This window comes from Eurosta solidaginis, chromosome 1 (genome assembly GCF_040869045.1).
Source record: "Eurosta solidaginis isolate ZX-2024a chromosome 1, ASM4086904v1, whole genome shotgun sequence".
Classification (NCBI taxonomy): Eukaryota; Metazoa; Arthropoda; class Insecta; order Diptera; family Tephritidae; genus Eurosta; species Eurosta solidaginis.
The window spans coordinates 288,265,144-288,274,562 of record NC_090319.1 but is presented as its reverse complement, the minus strand read 5'-3'; the positions used below and the strand labels follow the sequence as shown (position 1 = coordinate 288,274,562).

General features: G+C 32.6%; 1 protein-coding gene across 2 annotated transcripts in view; it reads right to left on the bottom strand.

The window, feature by feature from the left end:
• Nucleotides 1–311: 311 nt before the first annotated feature.
• Nucleotides 312–9,419, bottom strand: part of sqd (RNA-binding protein squid) — a 53,976-nt gene continuing 44,868 nt past the window's right edge. For both annotated transcript variants that reach the window (XM_067761088.1, XM_067761089.1), the window contains one exon: nucleotides 312–2,092. The gene's annotated coding sequence lies outside the window, so the exon portion shown is untranslated. The remainder of the gene's footprint in view (nucleotides 2,093–9,419) is intronic.

Below are 9,419 nucleotides of genomic sequence, written 5' to 3'. Positions count from 1 at the left end.
TAAAGAAGGCAATTGGGAAAGACTTCATAACAGGCATGACGTAGCTGAATGCGTTTACAACCATTTCAACTATCGTAGGGGTGCGAGTTCGACTCCCACTCCCGGGAGAAAAGGCTTTGAAGAGATTTACAAGGTATAATCGAAACAGCTGTCGCCTTGTCCGTCCTGATGTCACGTTGTTTAAATTTTTCCCAAATTATTAAATAAATTATAAAATTAAAAAATTGCTTCAAATAAATGTTTTCATACATTTAAAAAAAAAAAAAAAAAAGCAATATGGGCAATCCCCGATTATTAAAAAACATAAAAACTTTTTTATGTTTTAAATTGTTTTTGTATTTATTTTTAAGTTTAATTTCTTTGCAATTTGCAATGTATCATTGTTTATTAAAAACTAGTTTTTTGTGGCATATACAATTTACTGCCTTTTAAAGATTTTTTTTTTAATTTACTTGATGACTGTCGCTCCACTGCAAACCATAATTTTCTTATCGTCTCTTTCTTTTATTATTATTCCCTTTTTATATATTTAATAAAATATAAATTCTGTATGTTTCCGTTGTTAATATGTCTGCATTATATATATATGTATATATATATTTTTTTATATTATATACTAAGAGAACAAATATATATGTAGGCATGTATATGGTGTATGCAGTCATATATATGTACATACTACATACATATTTTTAGTTGAAATCTGTAAGTGTTGTCTAATAATTTGGTGGATTGGTTTTAGTTGTGTTGTTGAAAGTTTCTTATTTTAGTTTTTGCTGTTGCTGCTTGTTTCATTACTGGTTCTGCTGATCTCATATTTCCTTATGTCTTTAGTTTTATGAAGTTTTTATAATTTCTCACTAGGCTTATTATAATACTCCTTCGCTCGCTCTCGTTTTCATTCTTTCTGTTATACACAATTTGTTGGTTCAAGCATATTACCTGGTGGCTAATTTAAATTTATTATTTCCGTTTTTTTTTTTTTTTTGTTATTTTGAATTTGCAGTTATGCGCTTATTATTATGTTGGTTTTAATTAATACATAGTATGTAAGTATAAAGAAAATTGCTACATAACGTATACATTACGATATACTAGCAAAAATAAAAATAAAGTAGACTGTCAATAATAAATATTTTATATGACATTTTATTGCGTATTGAGCGACAATATTTTGAATGTTTATATATTGATGAAAGTGAATTGACAAATAAATACGTACATACCTAATACGGGTTTATACATATGTGACCCGGCCTATGAAAAGGTGGCTTATGACTCAAAAAAGAAATTGCTAGAAACAGTTGTTAACAGTCAAAAGCCACCTTTTCATAGGCCGGGTCACGTATATATGCGTACATGGGCTTATTGTACGTAAAATAAAACGAAAATATGAACAAACTCCTTGAAAAATTAGGATATCGATGTATGATTTGTGTGTAATTATAAACTGTAGACAAACAGATATTATACCAAAACTATTACTTAAGCTCATAGAAAAATTACCAATAACATAAGTTTAAGTGTAATTATATTATAGTATGTAGATATAGTAAAGTAAATATGAATGTATGTACTAATAATGAAAATTAATTACTAATAGACTATTGATTGCTGGATAGTTGTTGTTAAGTTGAAATTGCAAGTATGTTAAATTGCATTTTTGAATTTTTGGAGACCTTCCTGCTTGTATTCTGCATTTGTTTATAAAAAAAAAAGTTCAAGGCGCTTATACGCCCCATGTTCAGATTTTTATTTTTGCTTGCCGCAAACTTCATACACACACTGACTTATATGTGAATGGTAAGACCATGTCCTTAGCACGGAGACTTGACATCATATGCTATAGCATACAATTTTTTTTTTTTTTTTTTTTGGAATGGTGTGTAGCAATACAGCCGTCTCCTGTATTTTTTAAAATTATATTTGGTTGCATGCTCTTTCTTGTAGTGGTAGCTAGAAGTATTCAAATCATGGATCTCGTGTATGAACTGTTCATATAATTTAACTGCAATCATCCTTTTTTTTCTTTTTTTTTTTTTTTGGTGGCAAAATATTGTACTGTGCTGTGGTTGTGCTGCCAAATTCTTTGCTGAAATACAAAATAAATGATATTCGTTATACATAATTTTTATAATAACAGACGTCATACAAAAACAAGTAAAGGTGTCTAAGTTCAATTGTACATTTCATATCAGATAAATTACTTTTCTACATAACACGTTGCACCACCCGTTTAAATAAAATTTCTCCCCATTTCCTCTTACAATAAAACTTGATAAGTGCAAATCATTGATTCAAAACTATTTTTTGCTAAGTTATAGCTTATTATTCTAATCTACGACCCCTTTAAACTTGTCTTATATCTAAGTTGCCGTGGTCTTTAACCGATCCCGTCCATTTTCACTAGAAATATTGCCCATTTTAAAAAATTTTAGTGTTTTCCAATTTAATGTTACAATTCAATTTAGAAAGTAAAATTCTATTGATACAAAGCTTTTTTTCGCTAAGATGTAGCTTATTATTTTCGTCTACGACCCTTTTAAAAATCTTTTATATAAAAGTGGGCGTGGTCTTTAACGGATCTCGTCCATTTTTTCTAGAAATATTTCCTGCTATAGAGAAAATTTGTTTACCAAATTTTATTACGATCCGTTAATTTTTCTTCGAGTTATGGCTCCCGAAACATAGAAAATTGCTTAGTCATAAAAGGGGCGTGTCACGCCCATTTTTTTAAATTTGAAGTTTTTCCTAATTATTGTCATAAATACTCTTGGGAAATGAAATACCATTGATATAAAGCTGTTTTTTGCAAAGATATAGCTTATTTTATTCGTCCACGACCCTTTTAAAAATCGTTTATATAAAAGTGGGCGTGGTCCTAAACCGATTTCTTAATTTTTCTTCAAAGCATTCCTTATAGTAAATGCAACCTCTGCCGAATTTTGTTAAGAGGTTTCACGATTTTTGATTTATGATTAATAATATTTGTAAAATTGATTTTATCACAACTGGGCGGTGCCACGCCCATTTAAAACTTTTTTTTTTTTTGAATTTTTATCAAGAGTCTCAATATCAGTCCACACGTCAAATTTCAACATTCTCGGTGTATTATTTACTAAATAATCAGTTTTTTTGTGTTTTCCAAAATGTTATATATATAAAGAGTGGGCGTGGTTATCATCCGATTTCACTCATTTTCAATACCAATCTATTCTGGGTCCAGATAAGCTCGTGTACCAAATTTGGTGAAGATATCTCAATATTTACTCAAGTTATCGTGTTAACGGACAGACGGAAGGACGTGGCTCAATCAGATTTGTTTTCGATACTGATGATTTTGATATATGGAAGTCTATATCTATCTCGATTCCTTTATACATGTACAACCAACCGTTATCCAATCAAAGTTAATATACTCTGAGTGCAAAGCACTCTCGAGTATAATTAGGGCTGTCAAGGAATCAAGTCGGTTTTGCGTTTTGTCGGTATTAAAAACCAATCATGATACAAAAACGAAGGTAGTTCCACTCAAAATTTTTTGACGTATTTGGGGATTTTTGAAGTTTCATAATGTTTGTTGTTTTGCCAGAAGCGTTTAAAACGAAATTGTGGTTTTTCCGGATGGAAATTTCCTTTAGGATGATAACGCAATGGTCATTTGAGACAATTATAATATGGTTTAGCACGATTTATGTGCATGCATATCTATTGATAATCAGTAAAACAATCAATTTTATTGAAAAATAGTGGATATTTATTCATACATTGGTTAATGACTCATATCTTTATGGCAACTTGACCCCTAGACAGAAAAAATACTCGAAAAATCCTGTTGTTCTAGCAGGGCCTATTATCATGCCTCTACAGTGGATATTTCACAAGGCATGTTGAGAAAAAGTGTACCTCCAAAGTCTGCAGTGAGTGGTAGGTGTTTAATTTGTTACGTTTGTGGGACGCCACATCCATGTCAATGCTAAAAGGGCACAGAATTTGTATAGGCGGGGCTTGCCCCAAGGTTACCTCTGGTACAACGGGCAAAAGAGTTCTCATAACTAGTGGTTAACCTGCAGAGCTACAGGGCATGTGGACTTGTAGCCAATTTATCACCATTCAATTTCATGTAAATTGCGTTTAAGTATGATAAACTCTTTAGAAATTTCGATTTCGGTTTGTAAGGACCTCCTTTGGGCAATCAACTGACAAACGTGTATGTTTTGTCAACATGTTCTTGGCAAACGTACGGACACTTAAGAAGGCTATATTCCCTTGTTGCTTTGTATACTTCGAGCCATGTTTCCTCCATCAAAGCAATTTTCGGGAGCTTGAAAAACTTATTAAAAACCTTCTTTTCTAGGCTGATATTTCGTATTAAAATATTTCCAGCTTATTTTTTTCTTTTTTATTTAAAATAACTATGAAAGTAGTTTAGTCGTATTCGTTAATATGAAATCCATCAAAATTATAAAAATTCGTAACATTGTTCAATCTGGTAGCTTGTTTTTGGTGAAATTGTCATTGTCCCCGCAAAAGCCAAGTGGCTAACGTCACACTAAATGGAACAACCTCCATTTTTTGTATCATGCACACCAATATTGATTTAAACTGGTGTCATAAAACCGTATTGGTTTTGCTCTTTTCGAATGTAAATAAAAGCGATGTTCGAATCAGTTGTTTTGCAGTGTTATCGGTGCGCCGGCAATTTTGATGTTAATTTTTTTGGCAAAATTTCATCAAATTGTTTTGTGCATCTAAACAGAGATCAAAATGGCATCAGCAGTTGTAGCATTTATGTTATTGGAAGAGGAAAGTTGCGAGAAGGTCAAAAGGAAAATTTTGAGAGTTCGCAACTGTTTAAGCGACTTAAACTATGAACATTTTTCGTTCGTTTGTTTCAGTAGCCATTGAGTGTGCTTGTAATTCTCAACTGGTTAGTGAAATATTCTAAAGACATAGTTTGAGTTTTTTAATTAAAAGCGAGGTTCTTCGGATGGTGTGCTAATACATCAGAGCCCAGTGCTCGCCTCCATATCACACTTTGAAGGGGTTCTTCAAATAGAAGATGAGGTGGCTCATTAGAGCGAAACCTCAGAGTGCCCAACGATCGCCCCAAATTAAATAGAGGTTTTTCTTGTAGAAAATGGGGTGCCAATACCTCAGAGCCGTCCCGTGCTCGCCTCCATATCACATTTTAAAGGGTTCTTCAAATAGAAGATGAGGTGGCTCATTAGAGCGAAACCTCAGAGTGCCCAACGCTCGCCCCAAATTAAATAAATAAATAGAGGTTCTTCGGATGGTGTGCTAATACATCAGAGCCCAGTGCTCGCCTCCATATCACACTTTGAAGGGGTTCTTCAAATAGATGAGGTGGCTCATTAGAGCGAAACCTCAGAGTGCCCAACGCTCGCCCCAAATTAAATAAATAGAGGTTTTTCTTGTAGAAAATGGGGTGCCAATACCTCAGAGCCGTCCCGTGCTCGCCTCCATATCACATTTTAAAAGGTTCTTCAAATAGAGGATGAGGTGGCTCAGTAGAGCGAAGCCTCAGAGCCCCCAGTGCTCGCCCCCAAATTAAATAAATAAAAGGTGTACTGATGCTATGCATCCTCCCATGACTTAAACACACCAATAACACTAAAACTACCCAACTTAATAAACTGAATCCCTTAAAATAAACACAAATAAATAAATAAAGGTGTACTGATGCTATGCATCCTCCCATGACTTAAATACACCAATAACACTAAAACTACCCAACTCAATAAATGGAATACATTAAATCAAAAACCCCATAAACTCAATACAGTCCATTAATAATAATAATTTATAAATTAAAAAAAAAGGAATGCTTGGTGGGAGTTGAACCCGCAACCCCGGGCGTTTGGTCGGGTACGTCAGCCACTGTGCCACGACTCATACGCTTACAAGCACATACAATTACTCATTTATAACTCTTATTAAACTGCTCGCCCTCAATTGCCCAAAGCTTAGACAGCAACAATCCATTTGAGTTGCCACAGACAGCGTAATTAAAAATATTTCTTAATGTGGGTTTCTAAATATTTATAGTTTATTTGCAGTTTCATTGCATACTATCGCAGAAACAGAGGCTTTCCGAATGGTATTGGACACCATTGAAGGACGCTTAAAGGGCCAATTAAACTTCCTTAACCCTAACGCCATAGTCGTAACCATACCCATATCCATAATCATCTCCAATTTGATCGATTAATTGTGCCTTAACCTAAAAATCGTGAAAATTTCATAAAAATGAAGAAAACGCAAATAATTACAAACATATTCCACATAAAATAAGTTTCTTAGTCATAACGTATCCAAAACAATGATTAAAATCTACAAAAATGTATTAAATTCACCAACTCAAATATTTTTAGTTTATGGATATGGCGAGAAACCAAAAACCAATTGGTTGGCTATGGTATGGTTATGGCGTTAGCGTTATGGTATGGCACCATTAATCGATTACATTGATTTCCATAAGGTAGGTTCGATCAGCTGTTTTATCTGGTTATGGTTATAAGTCACCGTTAATTGGCCCTTAACTCGCTCGAGAGTTCTGCCAGTGCTCCAACTAGCAACTACGTTACGATTTTTATCTGAAGGATTCTATCAAAGATCAGTTGGCAAGGACTATAGCATAAGTGTAGGTAGAAGCACAGTGTCAACGATTTTAGATGATGTGCTTCGTGAAGCCCTTCGCAATATTTGGATGTTTCTCCATAAATTGAATCAAAATAATGTTTTGCGTTGAATTTTTATGCTTTCCCTTATTAAGAATGAAAATATATGTAAATTTACATTTATTTTTATAACTACTTACATTTCTAAAAAATATTCAACTGCAAGAGAAAAAAAACTATGAACCAGACCTGTTAAATAATGATTACAAATGGTAATGATTAGCCGTATGTATGTATGTATGTATGTACGTATGTATGTATGTATGTATTTATTTGAAAATTTGTTCTTAGCACAACAATTTTGACAAATTATTTAACAGTGCTAGTCATGAATAGCATGAGCTATAAAAATTGAACATTTATAATAATAATAAATTAGATTAATCAAATTAAATTAAATATAACGGACAATAGTGAAATATTTATGTATGTTAATGTAAATCTTAAAACTAAAGAAAAGTAATTAATAAATATTAAAAGACAGCAGTATGATGATAACCTTTGGCTGGTTATAGATTGAATAGTATTTGACAAATAAAGAAAGAAGACACAGTTCCATTGATTATTTTCTTTAAACGCCATTTAATTATTACTTGCCATTATTTTCTATTTTTAATGATTACTTTTCAATTAATTACAAAAATGATCAAAAAAAATTATGATTTTTTACGATTATTGAAAAAAATCAAAAAAAATCAAAAATAATCAAAAATAATGAAAAAAGACCTTTTTGATTACTCTTGATTAGTTTTGATTTTTTCGATTTTTTTTAATTTTTTTATCATTTTTCCGCTCTGTTGAAAGAAAAATTTTCGTTTGTTGCATGCACGGAATAATTTCTACATACAAGTAAATTTTAGGATGCAATATTAAATAGTAACCGCTTATCGAGGCAAATATATACATGCAACATATAGGGCGAATGGTATATAACATGGTATATAACATGGTATATAAACATATTCTCCGGTAAGTATATACACGTGCTTTGCTACACTCATTTTATAAAATAATAACGATCCTCTATGGTTCATCTTTAAGTCAAGCCAATTTTGTTTTGTATACAAAATTAATATATCCACTATTTTGGATTACGTTATGGCTATGCACTGATTGTTTTGTACATACAAGTACATTGGAGGATGTACCGGTATATCGTGAGCGCTTATCTAGGCATATGGGTACATATGTATGTACATACCCACCTACAAATTATCGTGTGTATAAGTGTTTCCGATGAATACCTGGGGAGTGCGTATTGTTTTATGACAAAAAAATATGCTCAAACAATATGTATGAGTAATACTACTTAGGTTGATGGTTGATAGCTTCACTTCCAACTGGACCGATGCTCTAAGTTGTCATTCATCATCATGATTAGTTGTCTAACCAAAGATTGTTATATCCCAAATAAATTTATTAACATATATTTTCGGTTCAAGGTTCGATTCGAGCTCAAGGCCAGAACAATAATTTTTTTCTAATGATAATTATTGTTTTTTGTGTATTTTTAAGCTCGTTCGATCTAAATGGGTTGAGTGCAAATAAAACGAGTTATTTCACCTTACGGCCCAACGTTTCGCCAACTTTCCTTGGCATATTCAGGGGCGGATCTATATTTTTAACAATAAAACATACCAAACAACAACAGTTAATGATTTAAAATAATCCCTAGAAGAACATAGTTTCATACACCAATAAATTGAAAACATTCACTTAAATTGGTATTTAAACATTGAAACTAAAATACGAATTTAGACATTGATTGTTGTCATTAAACTAAAAAACTGATTTTTACAATTAAAAACGATACTATCTAATGTGGTACACTTGTCATACTAAAACTAACTAAGTAATATTAAAGCTCATAAGCATAATAGGTAGCTAGCCGCGATACCGTCTGTGTCCTCTTTCTTATTCATCGTTTTATCTCTGTTTTGCAAAATCCGTAAGCTCTCTAATGTGTATCGTGTTTTTTCTTTGGCTTCCTTGTCGATAATTTTCGTGTTTGCAAAATCAATCATATGCTTGTGTGTTGTTGCGTGTTGCGAGAGAGCTGTGTTTTGTTTTTGCTTCCTAATATCAGCTTCATGTTTGGCTATTCGCGTGCCCAATGCGCGCTTAGTTGTGCCTATGTAAATTTTCATCGTTGCTTCCTTTGCATTCTATTTTATAAACCACGTTGTTTTGTTGTTCTATGTTGAGTGGGGTTTTTGTTTTTGTGAAGCATCTCGATAACGTGTAGTTAGATCGGTAGGCTATTGTGATATTTTGCTGTTTAATTATGTCTTGTGCTAGATTTTCTGTTAGCCTGGGAATGTGAGTGACACTATGGTATTGCTTTGTTTCTTTATTGGTAGTTGTTGGTGATTGATTTGAGGTCTGTTGCATTTCATGTAATTTGTATTGTATTAGGTCCGATATGAGGTGGTTTGGGTAATTATTTCTTTTCAGCGTCATTCTTATTTTCTGTATATTAGCGTCATGAAATTGGCTATGGCTTATTGTCAAAACTTTGTTTATAAAATTTTTGGCAGTATTAATTTTGTATTTTCGTGGTTGCGCTGATAGGAAATTGATTAGGCGCCCAGAAGCTGATGGTTTGGAGTACCAATCAAATATGAGGCCTTTATTAACTTTATGTATGCGTGCATCTAGGAAAGGAATGCTGTCGTTTTCTTCCATTTCCATAGTGAATTGAAGTCTGCTGTGGTATTG